Source organism: Mus musculus, chromosome 2, assembly GCF_000001635.26.
Source record: "Mus musculus strain C57BL/6J chromosome 2, GRCm38.p6 C57BL/6J".
NCBI classification, from domain to species: Eukaryota; Metazoa; Chordata; class Mammalia; order Rodentia; family Muridae; genus Mus; species Mus musculus.
The window spans coordinates 166,443,128-166,459,381 of NC_000068.7; the positions used below are offsets into that span (position 1 = coordinate 166,443,128).

At 50.2% G+C, this 16,254-nt stretch overlaps 1 long non-coding RNA gene across 1 annotated transcript; it reads left to right on the forward strand.

Annotated features, from left to right (window-relative positions):
- 5031425F14Rik (RIKEN cDNA 5031425F14 gene) lies at positions 4,324-15,643 on the forward strand. The gene is made up of 3 exons (NR_015558.3): positions 4,324-5,520; positions 10,441-10,529; positions 15,294-15,643. It is a non-coding gene; the product is annotated as an RIKEN cDNA 5031425F14 gene (long non-coding RNA).
- Positions 15,644-16,254: the final 611 nt, after the last annotated feature.

Below are 16,254 nucleotides of genomic sequence, written 5' to 3' on the forward strand. Positions count from 1 at the left end.
GAACTGTGGCGTGCCTGGCCAGCTGACAGCTAGTGGTCTCAGATTGGATTCCGCAGCGAGCTCGTCGGCCAGAGAAAGGCTCGTGGCTAACAGCTAATGTCCTCTGAACACGTGTTTGTGCTCACGGTCTGCACCTTTATTGCTCAACCAGACGCCACAATTCTTTCTGCTGGGCAGCAATCTGACGAGGCGCATCTGTCTCACATGTAATTCAAGGCGAGGCCCATTAGGCGAGGCAATTCCTGGCCTGTTTGTGTGCTTTTCAAAAGCCGTTGCAGCCAATTCTCCAGCACTGTGGCTTTAAAAGAAAATAACGGAAAGGATTCTGATAATATTTAAGGAGATTTTGTCTTCTCTATTATGCTGTTTCAGTGAACAGTGACAATTTAGAACCCCAGGGACAGGGCATCCGTATGGCATAATGGATTGCTTTTTAAAATGTATTTTATTCATGCTTTATATGTATGACTGTGCATGGTGTGTGTGTGTGTGTGTGTGTGTGTGTGTGTGTTTACATGGTCGTGTGTGAGGATACACCCATGCACGGTGAATGTGTAGGGATCAGGGGACAGCCTTGATCCCGGTCCCTGCCTCACGCCCTGTTTAGACAGTATCTCTTGTTTCCGCTGCACTGTGTACACCTCAAGCTCCTGGGACATCCTTTTGTCTCTTCCTCCCATCTCACCGCAGGAATGCTGGGAATACCATTGAGCACCACCGTGCCCACTGCCTACATGGGTTCTGGGGACCTGAACTCAGGTGGGCAGGATTGAATGGAGAAATGCTTTTAGCCTGAGCCATATCTGTGCCCACCCCTTTAAGACTGTGAAGCTGAAGATGATGTCTGTCTTTACATCCTAAAACATAAAACTTATTCTTTTAAAAGTCTGTCTACATCTCTGCCTGAAATCTCAACTTTCGGGAGGTTGAAGCAGGATTGGGAGTTGAAGGCTAGCCTGGGGTACATGTCGCATTTCAACAACAGTAACAAGACCTGTGTCATTCAGGATAAATGTCTGCCAGGCTCTTGGAGATCACGGTCAAGTTACTCAGACCAGCAACCTAAGCACTTTTTAGTGGGTCGTCTGACTGTTTATGCACAATGCCTGGTTGGAAAAGGGGTTGGTGCTGCCTTAAAAATACCATGAGCCAGCTGGGCGGTGGTGGCACACGCCTTTAATACCAGCACTTGGGGGGCAGAGGCAGACAGATTTCTGAGTTTGAGGCCAGCCTGGTCTACAAAGTGAGTTCCAGGACAGCCAGGGCTATACAGAAAAACCCTGTCTTGAAAAACCAAAACAAACAAACAAAAAACCCATGAGCCTTGCTGGCAATGTGGGTCAGCCAGCGACGGCGTTTATGGGCAAGCATGGGGCCTGCTCACAAGGTGGAAGAGGAGACGCAACTCCTTTGAGTTACTCCCTGACCTCTACATGGGTGGCATGGTGCATGCACACACGAGAAATACATAAATACAAACACTATGAAAAACATTTATATGTAAACCATACATACATGCTTGCACACACGCGCACACATACACGCATACACACACACATACATATATACATATAAGTTGCTCCCATCACAATGGTCCCAGCTGCTGTTCAGCACTGTCTCCACTTGTCTCCTGGGCTCTACATCAGTCTCCAGCTTAGCTCCTCTCCCCAGTCTATCCTTAACAACATAACATGAGTGGTCCTTTTACAGATAAATTAGATCTAGTCATACCTTCTGCTTCCCACACAGAAAGCTCAGAGCATCTGTAGGGTTTAGCCTTCCCACTTCTCAATCCCTCTCGCTATGGATCTAGCCTTCCTACCTCTCCATCCTTTCCACCCTTGACTCCGCACTGTGCTATGACTTCCACCAACAGCCCAAAAGACCTACCACAGGGCCTTTGCACTGCTGTTTGCTGTGTACAACATTTCCCAAGAGCTCCCTACCATCCCATCTCTCAGGGTTCACACCAGTCTCTTCTGAGGAAGCCCCTTTGGCCCAGGTCAGCCATTCCCAGATTTACTGTCTCGCTCAGCATTCTGTCACTTCCTGACCCCTTTTGTCTGATGATTGCCTGTGGCCAGAATTGGAACCTAGGGGAAAGCCTGCACAGCCGACGTTCTGTACCACGAAGAGTGAATCCCTGGGGAGTTTGGTTGTGATAGTAAACACAGCAGCTTTCCTGGAGTCCTCAAGAGCAAAGCAAACACAAACAATGGACCTCGTGCGGTCCAATACAGAAACGCTCAACCATTTTTTAAAATGTCCATTTAGGACCTCACAGTTGCCTTGATTTTTGAAGACAGCAATTAAGCCGAGAGAGAGTTCCAGCCGCTGTGTTTTTAATCTGAATTTTTCCTGTTCCACAGCCATGCAGCTTTCAGGGGCCCATCCTGTCACTCGTATTTTGGAGAAGACCGGGCTTGACAAGGGAAGCCACTGGCCCTGTCAGTCAGGGCTGAGCCCCACAGCACCAAGTGTCAGTAGAGATGAGGTCCTGTGCTGGCTGCTGCTCAGTCAGGACGTTTTGCGTAATTGAAAGGCGAAGTTAACAGCAGTAAAGAAAATTAACTCGGATGCCCAACGGTTGGTGAAGCAGAGCGTGGAAAACAAATGGAGCAGAGGCGACAGTGAGCTCAGCCTGTCCCTTTATAAAGAGACAGAGGAACCTGCCTGGGGAGGATGCCTGTGTGGTTAAATCAGGGCTGTGGCTGGGACCAGGACACAGGTTGAAATCAGCTGTCCCCTCTCCAGCTGTGCCCTGCACAGGGCTGCGTTAGGAAGAAGCTCTGCAGCCTGAGAGTGCACAGCACACAGGCACACGGGGACCTGGCGCTACCAGACACACTGGTGGGGCTTAGATCCCTCCATGCTCTGTGGAAGCGTCTCATGGAAGCCACTCCACAGTCCCAGGGGTGACAGCGGGGTCTGTCACTCTCCTACTTCCTGGGTGTCACACTGGGGCAGAAGAACAAGCGCTAAGCTGTATGTAAGCGCCCTGCCTGTGCTCCTGTAGGAACAGGAAGAAAGCCACTCTCCATCCATGTCCCAGAGTGGGGACAGGGAGAGACCCTCTTCCTGTGGAAGCCCCTGTTTGTTCCTGCAGCCTGACCCAGCCTGCTCTTTTCTTATTTGTTCTTTGTTCTAACCAGCCCATCCAGGGCTCAGAGAGGAGATGAATAAGAAGTGTCCTTCTTGGAGACCCCTGGGATGTCTGGTGTTGGAGCTGTATAGCAGTGGTGTGTTTTCTGTCCCTGTGACTTCCACTTTCCCAGTGAAGTAAACAGTACCATGATAAATCTCTCTGCTGCCCCTTCATGTGGGCCACATGGTCAGTGGTAGGTTTTTAAAAAACCTTAGTCAACAAAATTCAACGTTTCTGCTTGGTGAGATTACACTGGCAACTCCTGGGTTGTGTGAGCTACCCTGTGTGTCTAATCCACCACCCTTCCTTTGCTATAAGGATCCAGATTAAGTTCCACCTGATAGTGTGAACCGTCCCCTTGGGTTCCTGGGCTTGACCACCTAGTGTCCTGTCAGCAGCTCTGTTTGGGGGATTTTAGAATCCTTCTATATATAGGGTCTAGTTGGAGGAAGTGAGTCACTTGTGGCTGGGCCTTTCTTAGCCCCACCCCTGGTATAGCAGTCCTGGCTGTTTCCTGAGCCTCTAGGCCAGTGGTTCTCAAACTTCCTAATACAGTGACCCTTTGATACACTTCCTCATGTTGTGGTGACCTCCAACCACAAAATTATTTGTTGCTACTTCATAACTGTAATTTGTTGCTCTCGTGAATCATAACGTATGTATCTGATACACAGGATCTGATATGTGAGTCCCAAAGGGGTCACAACCCATAGATTGAAAACCAGTGCTCTAGGATCTAAGCAAGCAGTGGGAGATTCCGGCAGCCACAGTGGGGAGTCACAGGGGACTCTGCCATGAATGCCTTTCCCACCATGAGAAAGGGCGCTTTGTCACCATGTGAACCCAGAGGAAGCCTTGGTCCCTTAAGGTGTATCTTCCGTGAATGTCACTCAGATGTGTAACTACCTGTGACTGCCACCCTTTGCCCTTGTTAAACTAGGTGGTCATGGCCTGTGGCTGGCCTGGCAGCTTTAATCTTTGGGTTCTTTGCCCACAAGAGTCCAGATGCACTTCATCTGAAGAGTGAAATTCAACCTTATGTCTACTTCTCATCCATATTTATTTGCCCTGAGCTTAAGCACACACCCACTGCTGCCTAAGGTTTGAAAGACCCCCCAACTTCCAGAACCCCCTTCACTTCCTCTCCTTCCCCATCTTTCCCACAAGAAGAGGGCTACAGGAGAGCCACAGACTCCAGAAGCAACACATGACCATTGGCCTCCCCAGAACTTCCTGGGACTTGCCTCACACCCTGCTTTCACGCTCTAGGCTCCTTTCTTTCTCTGGTGATATTTCCTCCCAATAACTCTGAGCTGGAGCAGCCCTGAGCTGGAGAGACTCTGAACTGGAGCAGCCCTGAGCTGGAGCAGCCCTATGCTGGAGGGACCCTGAGCTGGAGCAGCCCTGTGCTGGAGGGACCCTGAGCTGGAGCAGCCCTGTGCTGGAGGGACCCTGAGCTGGAGCAGCCCTGTGCTGGAGGGACCCTGAGCTGGAGCAGCCCTGTGCTGGAGGGACCCTGAGCTGGAGCAGCCCTGTGCTGGAGGGACCCTGAGCTGGAGCAGCCCTGTGCTGGAGGGACCCTGAGCTGGAGCAGCCCTGTGCTGGAGGGACCCTGAGCTGGAGCAGCCCTGTGCTGGAGGGACCCTGAGCTGGAGCAGCCCTGTGCTGGGACCCTGAGCTGGAGCAGCCCTGAGCTGGAGAGACTCTGAATTGGAGCAGCCCTGAGCTGGAGAGACTCTGAGCTGGAACAGCCCTATGCTGGAGGGACCCTGAGCTGGAGCAGCCCTGTGCTGGAGGGACCCTGAGCTGGAGCAGCCCTGTGCTGGAGGGACCCTGAGCTGGAGCAGCCCTGTGCTGGAGGGACCCTGAGCTGGAGCAGCCTTGTGCTGGAGAGACCCCGAGCTGGAACAGCCCCGAGCTGGAACAGTCCCGAGCTGCCTCTCTTGTTAGGAGTGAGCTGGTTTATCTGTGGGTCACGGAGGTGTACTGAGCTCCATCTGCAGATCAGTTAATCGCTAACAAATGTGGGCGAGTTTTCACCCAGCACAGACCACAGGCCGTGTCTCAGACGCTTTGCCAAGCCATTTTGGAGCTGTAAGCAACTGGCCTGCTTCCAAGCTGAATCTGTTCTGGCACACAGAGGCCATGAGCCTGTGAAGCTCTGACTCTGGCACTGGGATTGGGTTCGTGAGGAATCATGAGCCATGAGATGGCCTCCAGTCGGTCAGCAGGGCAGGAAGGGACTAGGACTCAGGATTAGGGGCCGAGTCATCACTGACCTTCACAGCGACCTCTGCACTGGCAGAGGTGGGAAGTGGGGTTTTCAGAACGCCTGCTTCGGTTGCTGGGCACTCTGCTTGGTTAGAGAGATGGTGGTAAGTTTGTCTGCCTCCATTTCCAAGTGGGCCGTCACAGGCATAACGGGGTTGGAGATACCAACAGACCAAAGAAGAAAAGCAACAGCTCGGTTATCACTAAGCCTTTCCATGGCTCACTGATGAGGACGTGAGAAGTTGGTAACCCACACCCCACAGTGACAGGGACTCCCTTTCAGACACTGCCATGAGTTGTCACGACAGCAGCAGTGGTGACTGTGACACCGTGTCGTCACTTCCTGGTGTCCCACACGCTGGCTGCCCTCACTCCCCTTCCCCTGCCTGCTCGTGGGATGCAGCGGATCAGGTGGGCAGGTGGTAGGAGTCAGTTCAAGAGGGTGAACACGACCCTGGAGCTGGAGGGGCAGGAACAATATCCTGGGGCAGGCGTGGCCGAGTGTCCCTTAGCTGAGGGACAGTTTCCTGTTTCCTGTCCTTTACGGTGAGCTCCTCCCGGGCAGTGGAAGCAGATGAGCATCTGCTGAGGTGTGAGAAGACGCTCTGGAAGATGAGAGGTATGCCTAGCCAAAGGCTGCCATGTGCCCTGTGCTCCCTGCATGCCGCCATGTGTCCTGGGATACTGTCATGTGTCCTGTGTTCTCAGATGTCATATTGCCTGTGTTCCCTGGATGCCGCCATGTGCCCTGTGCTCCCTGGATGTGCCAAGCTCATGAGTGACAGTTATTTTTTATAAGCCAGAAAACCCCTCCGAGTGTGACCTTTAAGTTACTAAATCATTATTCAAGCCTTCAGACTGACTCCCTGTGGATACAGTTTCATAGTCGCACTACTTTTTGACAAGATTTGTTAGCTACACTTAGCCTCATAAACAGAGCCACTGGGAACCTTGCAGCCACCCCACTGAGTGACACCCTCACAGTGACGAGCAGAGCCCAAACAATGTCCTGGTGGCATTGTAAATGTCCCTAAATCCTCCTGCCCACGAATGCTCATCTCTGGCTTGTTCAGTCCCATGATTTGACAGGAGGTTAACATGGGACAAACAAACCAATAGACACCCCCCCCCCAAACAGGACATAAAGAACTATAGGTAGCAGTGGGCTCTCTAGAAGGGCCAACTGAGAGACCCCCAAACCAAGATATAAAGAACAGAGGTGGCGGTGATCAACTCCAGCTGGGTACAGCTTTGGGGACTTTCCTCCCCAGGGAGCATCCACTAAGAGATGTTACCTCCCCCTACTGAAATGTGCAGGTTCAGGGGTTCTTGGTCCCTAAACATATTCTTGTATCTGATGTACTTACTTCAACAGACTGAATTCTGGGTTAAATGGAGTTCCCTGTCCTGGAAGTGCCCACCCTGAGGGAGGCACAGGCAGGGGACAGAAGGGAGAGGAGAAACGAAAGCCAGGATCAGAGTAAAGCTGCTGTTGCCGGGCACTCTTTAGAAATGTCTAAGCCGTTCTTGCTTCCCGGCTTGCTCTAATTGGGCTTTTGACTGCTTGCTTTACCTCTGTGTCCCATCTGAATTCTCTTTCGAAAGTAGAAGAATGGAGACAGCTGATGGGGTCGAGACCAGAGGAAACCAGAGACCTCCCCATAACACACAGCCTGGTATGCCACCTTCCCATGGTCCTGTGGGGGTGGATTTCTTTCTAACATCAAAACCTCTAACTTCTGCCTGACAAAGGACAACGCCCACGAGGAGAAGGTAGAACTGCCCAGTCCCAGCCTAACAAGGGAGGGATGTAATAGTTTGCAAGGCAACAAGAAAAAGACCTATCCATCGATAAAAAACTGGATAAAGGATATGAATGGGTAGCCTACAAATAAGAAATGCAAACAACCAATAAGCATAAGAAAAGATGAAAATGTGCTTTTTAATTAGACAAGTGAAAATGGCTATTAGTGGCGCTTATCAGATTGGCAAGGCAAAGCGTGCCAGGCTGAGAGTAAACAGACGTTCCCGGGGGTCCTAGCTAAACAGGTACAGACGTTCTGACAGGCACTTGGCAGGAGCTACCAAACTGTAGCGAGAACGTTCTGCCTTTCTCGTAAATCAGCATCCAGGCAGAAAAAATGAAAACTGCTCTCATACGACAAAGAAAGAGACAAACCAAGTCCACCATGACAGAAGGGCAGGGGCCAAGAGCAGGTGTTGAGGTAAGTCATGGCAGAGGGCTGCCACCATCGGCTCTGGAGACAACAAAAGAAAGTGAGGAAAGTGTAGGGTTTCTGGGGCTCTAGGTTGGTCTGCCCTGCCTGGGTGACCTCAGCAGTCAAGGAAAAGGACAAAGACAGCATTCCGATGTCCCCATCCAAAAAGATGATGCAGACTCACATTCTCTACCTGTGCTATAAATGCAGAGTGATCAATTTTCTGAGTGATCGATTATTCTGGTTGTGAGGGATTATCTAGAGTAGGTTAACTGAGATGGAACGACCCACCTTATCTGTGGCAGGGGCCATCCCATCTGCCATCTGCTGTTCCTGACTAAGTAGGCGGCAACATGGAGCTAGGCACCAGCGTACATTGACCTCTGCTCCCTGAACAGCTGCCTCACACTCCTGCCACTGTGACTCCCCCACCGTGACAGATGGTGCCCTCAGACCATAGGACAATATACCTTTCGTTCTTTTGGGGTGGGGGGCAGCTGTCAACTCAAGGTTTCTCTGTGTTGTCCTGGCCGTTCTGGAACTCTCTCTGTAGACCAGGCTAGACTCAGATTCAGAGATCCACCCACCTCTGCCTCCCAGTGCTGGGATTAAGGATGTGTGTCACCACTGCCCTACTGAACCTCTGTTTCTGAGGTTGCTTTTGTCGGGGTACTTGTCACAACAACAAGAATACTAGGTCACACGAGCTAAGCTCCCTGTAAATGGGGCCTTGCAGGCAGGGGCAGAACAAGACTCAGAAAGTGAAGAGAAGAAAGCATGCTGCTGAGCTCTCTGGTAGGAGCCCAGAGACGAGCAAGGCCTGAAGCTTACGGTCAAACACACAGAGGCCATGGTCTGCCTACCCACCTCAACAAAGCCCAAGGAAGGAACCTGGACTCCCATCTCTACCCTGTGGCATCAAAGATCCGAGAAGCCACCAGGGTGGTGGCAGGGAGGTCAGATGAGGACCCAGAACAGATGATCCTGGCTGTGCTGTCAGCAGAGGCCAGGAATGGAGTCCTGAGAAGACAGGCCTGATCCTCCAGCCATGAGCTAGCTATACACAGAGACTCAGTAGAAGTTGAGCTTCCAGCCCTGATCCACAGCGCTACGACGCCTGCCACTCAGTGGGGCCAGAGAGAAACCAGGACTTTAATTTTATCCACACAATGGCTGGTCCATAGCATGACATGGAAGGAGGGCCAATGATACCAAGTCCCTAAGACCCAGTCCCCCCACGAGTCTCCACCAGTCCCTAGCACAACATCCAACACATACAAGATTCCATGAAAAATTGTTCATCTTTCCAAGAAAACAGTAACATGAACAGGAAACAATCACCAAAAGAAGTTGTCACCGAACAACACAGGTGTCACATGGTCTCACAGGCCTCCAGGGAGCAATTGCCACTGGAATCAAATGACATCAGTCCCAGCAAGGGAATTGGAAATTCAGCAAGAAATAGAAAGCACATCACTGCGGAGATGGCTTAGAGGATAAGGTACCTGTAGCCAAGCATGAGGACTGGGGTTCAAATCCCACCGCCCATGGAAAAGCCAGATGTGGTGATGAAGACCTGTGACCCCAGCATTGGAGAAGATAGAGACACATGAGTCCCTGAAGCCAGTCCTGCTCAGCTGGTAAACTCTGGGTTCCGGGCGAGACCCCATGTGGTGGTTTGAATGAAAATGGTCCCCAAAGGATCATAGACAGTGGCATTATTGGCGGTGTGGCCTTGTTGGAGTGGGTGTGGTTTTGTTGGGAGGAGTGTGGCACTGGGGGCGGGCTTTGAGGTTTCAGAAGCTCAAGCCAAGTCCAGTGCCATGTCTTTCTTCCTGCTGCCTGCCGATCCAGATGTAGAACTCTTAGCTACCTCTCCAGCACCATGTCTGCCTGCATGCCACCATCTTTCCCCCCAACCCCCCATGACAAAGGACTAAACCTCTGAACCTGTAGCCATCCCCGATTAAATGCTTTCTGTATAAGAGTTGCTGTGGTCATGGCATCACTTCACAGCAATAGAAGAGTGACTAAGACACCCTGTCTCAAAAAAATAAGGTTCTAAGTGACAGAGGAAGATGCTGGATGTTGACCTCTGACCTTCACAGGCACATTCAACCACACACACACACACAATTACACACATGAACACTCATATACACCACACACATGCATACACACACACACGAAAATAAAATGGAGAATCTAACTAGAAATTTTAGAAAAACAACTGCAAAAATACAATCACTAAAATTGGACAAATCCTGGGTTGGCTCAAATGTAGAATTGAAGGAACAAAGGAAAGCGTCTTTCATGCCAATGCCTGGTCACAAGGCAGAAGAAATGACCTATTCCAAACAAGGGGCAGATATCACTGTAACAGAAACTACAGAGCTCGGCACCCCCCATTCCTACTCCTGACATCGGAGGCAGCCCTTTTGCATGAGATTGTGCCGCTACTGCAGTTCTCTGTCCCCCGACTTGTGTGACACTGTGACAATTCTCAAAACAGCAGTGCTCATGCTGCCACTGAATCCTCACCCTGGTAAAACTGCATAGACTCCAGGCTATGCTCATGTAACTTGGTAAAGAGGGCTCCCTAGTATCCCAGGAAGGATGGAGAGTGCTCCCAAACAGCCCAGGCAGGGTAGAGAGTGCTCCCAATGGCCCAGGAGGGGTAGAGAGTGCTCCCATTGGCCCAGGAGGGGTAGAGAGTGCTCCCAATGGCCCAGGAGGGGTAGAGAGTGCTCCCAATGGCCCAAGAGGGGTAGAGAGTGCTCCTGAGCATCTGCCTTGCTTCTGCAGCTTCCGGATTTCTGCTTGAATGGTTTCCTCTACTCCCATCCCTGAGTGCTCTCCCTGCCTGCGACCCACCTCTCAACACATCCACTCAGGTAAGGCATGGCTTTCTGTCTTCCTTAGCAACACCCTGGGCAAGGGAGAAGGGCTGCTCCCACCTCTGCTTCAGAGATGGACCTAGAGATGTCCCTCCATGTAGGGGACTCTGTGTCCTGAGTCTGGGTTCCCACAGCGTCCTCTTCTCTGTCCCCCTTGTCCTCCCATGGCTTACTGAGAAAGGCCTCTTTCACTCTTCCAGTCTGCAGTGACCTCACCCCGACCTCACCCTTGACCTCTAGCAGGCCCTGCAGGCTCCTGAGAAGTGTGAGCCCTGCTCACTTCCGGCTTCCAGCTTCTGCTCTCAGCCCTGCTCCTGGTCTGAGCTCAGCTCCTTCCCTCTGGAGCCGACAGCGTTTCCCAGTTCCCCGTCTTCCTGAGATCACGAGGTTGTTCCCAGTGCTGTGTCTTTCCATTTTAATTTGTGGAAGGATTGTGGGGGCCTGGAAAGTACATCCCTCTGTGAGTGATGCCATGAAACTTAGCTTCAAATTCCAAAAATGGCAGGCAGAAGAAGCGAGACTCCTGTTATTCGGTTTCTTTTATCAGTCAACTGGAGTGAAGTTACTGTGGCAAGTTCATCTTCCCCAGTGCCGCCCTGGATGGGACTCCAGACCCGGGGCCTCTGTGCTGAGAGCTCTCTCTATGCTCCTCCAACCCAGGCAGGCTCTCAGGAGGCACTCAGATCCCTGGGCCTGTCACCTGCACAGTGTAAGGCAGGTCAGGCCATCTCTCCCCAGGCAGAAGGCCTTCGCCTAAAGTGACCTCATTAGAGCATCCCTGGGGCTCTAGAAGCAGAGCCAACCACTCAGCTGTGCCCTGGCACCCTTTTCCTTGGAAACCTCCCTGTTTTCCCTTCATTTGAAGGGAGGGAGCCCTCTAGCAGTCTGGAGCCAGGACCAACACACTACTGCCATCTCTGAAACCACAGGCTCCCTTGAACAGACCACCATGTGCCTTCTGTGCCCAGCAAGCCTTGGCCTTGGCCCCAGCAGGGCCTCGGGGGCCAGGCATCCAGGGTGAGCTGGAGCCTTCAGATCCACAGGCAGCATTGGCTCCTTCTCCCACTGCCTCAGCCTGAGCTTTCTTTGCTTCAGCTGCAGAACTGAATAAACACAGGGTGTGAGGATGGATCCTGCCTGGCTGTGCATCCCTGACTCCAGCTGCTCTGAGCCCCGGTTGCCAAGATCTACAGCCTTAAGATGCAAAAAGACAACCAGGACCTTTATCAGGATGGCTGGAGAGGGCAGAGGTCACTCACTGAAGACATTTATTTTTACAGTTTCTTACATTACATTAACCACCTAATTGTTAGCTCTGAGCGCCATAAGAACTAACCCACATCACTTTTAATTTCTGGTTCACGCCCTTCGCACTCAGTGTGATAGGCTATTGTCTCTCAAAGACAGGTCTGGGGCTTCTTAAAATTCAGATTCTCAGGCTGGTGGACAGCTCGGTGGGGATCAAGCTCCAGCGCCTGAGTTTGGTCCCCAACATCCACATAAAAGCCAGGTACAGTAGTCATGCCTATAATCCCACCACTGAGAAGGTGGAAGCAGGAAGACTCAGGGCCTTTCTGCCGAGATGGTCTAGTCAATCAGTGAGATCTGGTTTCAATAAGAGACCCTGTCTCAAAAACTAAGGAAGAGAGAGCTTGGAAAAGATACTAGATGTCAATCAATGGCCTGCCAACACACACACACACACACACACACACACACATGCATATACATGCATACACGCATACACACTCACATGCACACATACACACATGCACATACACACACACACACAATTTCTATTCATTTGTCATGTGTCTTCTCACTGACAGCCATTTTTTTTCTTCTGCCAAAAAGCTCCATTTACTGTTTATTTATGCAAATATCCTGGCTATGAATGATCTAGTTTTGCTTATATGAAAGCATTTCTTTTTATTCACTCTCAAATGAGACTGGAGGGGAGCTGTGAGTGTGTAGGCTTTGGAGCCCAGAGGTCAATCATGGGTGTCATTCTTCAAAGCATTTCCAGATGTTTGGAGTCGTGGTCAGCAAGTGCTGGGAGCCTAGGTCACTCTCTACTGCTTCCAAATGAGGTCCCTTCTCCCCCAGTCCCAACATGGATATAACTATTCCACCAGTCTTCCTTGGAGATCTTGCATAGCTGACAAACACTAAGTCCCTTCTTTATTGGAGTCTCCTGGATGTACCCAATGGGAACCCTCTGGGAAGCAAAGCCTAGACCTCGGTTGAGCTTCCAGGATTTCAGCATGCAAGCTGTATGTTTGCATAAGTGTTTAAAAATGCGAAAGAATGCAGAGTTTTGGTCAGATGACAGAATGCTTACCTATCACGCACAAGGTCCTGTGTTTGTTCCCCAGTACCACAAAACAAACAAACAAAACAGTTCATGTTAAGCCACATCGTAAGTTTGCAGCCAGTCTAGGCTAGAGACTTTGTCTCAAATAGGGAAGGGGGGATGGAAGGAAGGAAAGAAGGGAGAAAGGAGAGAGAACAAAATAAAATGGAATTATTAAGGAACGTAGCATAGAGGTTAAAGCATACATTCTGAGTTGGACATGGTGAATTCAAATCTTGCCTTTGCTCCCACCCAGCAGGCAGCCCCTTGTAGGTTATTTAGCACGCCTTGGTCATACTTTCTCCATCCGTAAAGCAGGGGTGATGAGCTGTCTTATGGGATAAGTGGAAAATCTGACAGGTATGTATCATGAAACACATAGATCCTGCTCTCACATGCATAGAAAATCAGTTCTTAAACATAAATCAGCTTGCAACACAGGATCCTTCTTTAACTTGATTCAGCCTACAGCCACCACGTCTGAATGGCCATCTGGTCAACCTGCCTTGTGCTACTACATGTGAGGTGCAGAAGCAGGCAGGGTCTGCTCAAACACATAGGAAGACTGGTTGTTGGGAAGTGGGTGGACAACTGGACTTCTCTTGTGTGCCCTGTAGCCAAGCAACTCCTCTCTGCTGCAGGTAGAAGATGCAACCTCCCTCCGACCACAGAGAACACTGTATGTAGTTGGCTCCCAGCCCTGCCTCCCTTGCAGTCACATGCTCTGACTGTGACAGGAGAGGGCGGTCCCTACATACCATCGATCATCTAAATGTTTAATAACATCCTCCACTCTCCAGGTAACTGAACCCAAACCATCGGATCCTCAAAGCCACAGACTAACAAGGCCATGAAAGGGAAGATGTTTCTGTAATGAAAATTTCATCAATGCAGATTTCACATTGAATATCAAGGTCTCAGTGTGAAGACAGCATCAGAGTGGACACTGCTGTGGCGCTGACCTTCATCCTTGGAGACAAGAGCAGAGTTGGGCAGCTTCAGTCTTCTGTGACAACATAGCTGCAGGGAAGGAGGCTCTGGGGTGGGGGTGGGGGTCAGCAAGGCCCCACCCCATTCCCTCTGATGGGGGTCTCTGCGGGTTGGGTCTTGGCAACTCTCCCTGCCCTTTCTGCTCCTCCTGGGCGTCCTCAGCTTCCATGAAGAGACCAGGTCCTTGCAGCTGTTCAGATCTCTAGGCATTCTCCCTGTTTTGCTCACATTCTTCTTCCTAACTGAATTAATTATTTCTCTCATTGCTGTGATGAAATACCTGAGGAGAAGCAGCTTAAGAACCAGGAAGGGGGGGATTTCTGAGTTCGAGGCCAGCCTGGTCTACAAAGTGAGTTCCAGGACAACCAGGGCTACACAGAGAAACCCTGCCTCAAAAAACCGAAAAACAAACAAAACAAAACAAAACAAAACAAAACAAAACAAAACAAACCAGGAAGGTTTTGTTTTAGCAGTTGGAAGGATCTGTTGGGGAAGACACAGCAGGGGAAGTGTGAAGCTGCTGGTCCCGTTATATCTACCCGGTTCCTATGTTGGGGCTTTCCCTTCCACTCTCTTAGAAAGGGTGCCAACCTGTTCTCACACCTAAGGCCCCGCCCCTTCCCCAGTGAAGAGTGTAATGCTTGTAGCTTGTCCCTTTCCTGTGATCTGCAGGCTCAGGGACTGATCTGTTTTTTCAAGGAGAAAAAAACACAAAACAAAACTGGAGACAGGCCTGTCATTTCTATATTTCAAGGTCATTGGGGGAAGGAGAGATGAGCGGTTTTTCTTTTTAAACATACTTTTAGTGCCACTGTAACTGTGAAGCAGAAGGAAAGTCGCTGCTTTTATGAAGTATGTAAACAATAAGACCGCGCACGGAGAGTGTGTTTGTGGACTCTAAATCTCGCCAGCTGGAAACAACACTGAAGGAATGTTCTCAAGGGTCTCCGAAACCTTGAAGTGTCTCGTTTCGCCTGACTCGAGATGAGGGACCCCATGGGATTAAAGCCAGTCTTTAAGGAGGGGGCGGGGGAAGCTGGACTATACTTAACTTTGTGTCTCATAGTAAGAGAGAAGAGATGTTTCGGAGGGTTATTGGCATGTTTACTTGCTTGCTTGTTTGTTAAGATCACAGCTGACCATGGCAGTGCACATCTGTCTGTCTGCCCAGTCCCGGAGAGCCTGAAGCAGGAGGATCGGGAGATCAAGGCCAGACTGGGTTACAAATGGAGTCTTTGTCTCAAAAAAAAGCCAAACAACAGAGTCTAGACAAAACAATATCCACACTGAAGATACAAACAATGAAGATTTTTGTTCTATGTGTCTTTTGCCAAATATTAATAACTAACACATAATATGTATCACATGCATGTTATATTAATAACCCTATGCATAATATTTACTTTTTTGTCTTCTAGGACAAGATGGATGAGGATGAGACTAATAGCTTCCAGGTGTGGCCTGGCTTCTGGGGTCTCCATGTTCATATTGGGGCATTAATAAGCTTCTGCATCGAGAGTGGTCTAGCTCAGCATAGTCCAGACTGTAGTCCACAGATGTGAGAGGCACCGAGACAAGAGGCCTTCAGCTCCAGTTATAAGACTGTGCTTTGTTACGAGCAGAGCAGACGCTGTCTGTGGGGACCCTAGTTCTGGACTCTCATCAGGACGTTGGCATCAGTGAACGCATCTCAGACCTTTACTGAGGTAGTCACCGTTTTAATCTGTCGGTCGTGATTACAGTTGACAGACTCAAAATAAAAATTAAGAAAGTATGATAGGAAGAGCTCATAGCTTGTGCCCTTAAAGGGATCGACTTCAGACATGGCTGGATCCAGGCACTCGAATGGCAGGATCAGGGAAACAACCCCTCCATCTCTCCCTCCCACCATTTTGGTTGTCAGTGGTTTCTCCCCTCTCAGGGTAGTTCTGTTCTTGTACTTGTTTCCATTTTCAGGAGCCCTAGGAGAAAGGCATTTTTTTTTATCCCAAAATTTAAACCTAAGTACAAAATATGAGTCTTACATATCTGTCTCTAACCCAGTCTCTGAAGCCAAGGGCCCGGCATCCACCGATGGCTCAACGCCTCTACTGTTGTAGACAGAAACCCCAAATTCAAACTTTTGCAACACACAGTCTAGAAAGAGGAAGGAGGGGAGTCAGCTAGTCGGGTTCCGTGAGCTTCTTGAGACAAGCTGGAAGGTGACATGGGCCACACAGAATTAAGGGAAGACGACACATGCCCCTTTCGTGGGAGCCTGTCTAAAGCCATTCACTAACAGCACAGTCCGTGGTGGTCGGCTCAAAGTAGCTCCTGATGGCCCCTCTCTCTGCTCCCTTTCATGCTGGTTTTGTTTCAGTCCATGATCCTGGCAGGGAA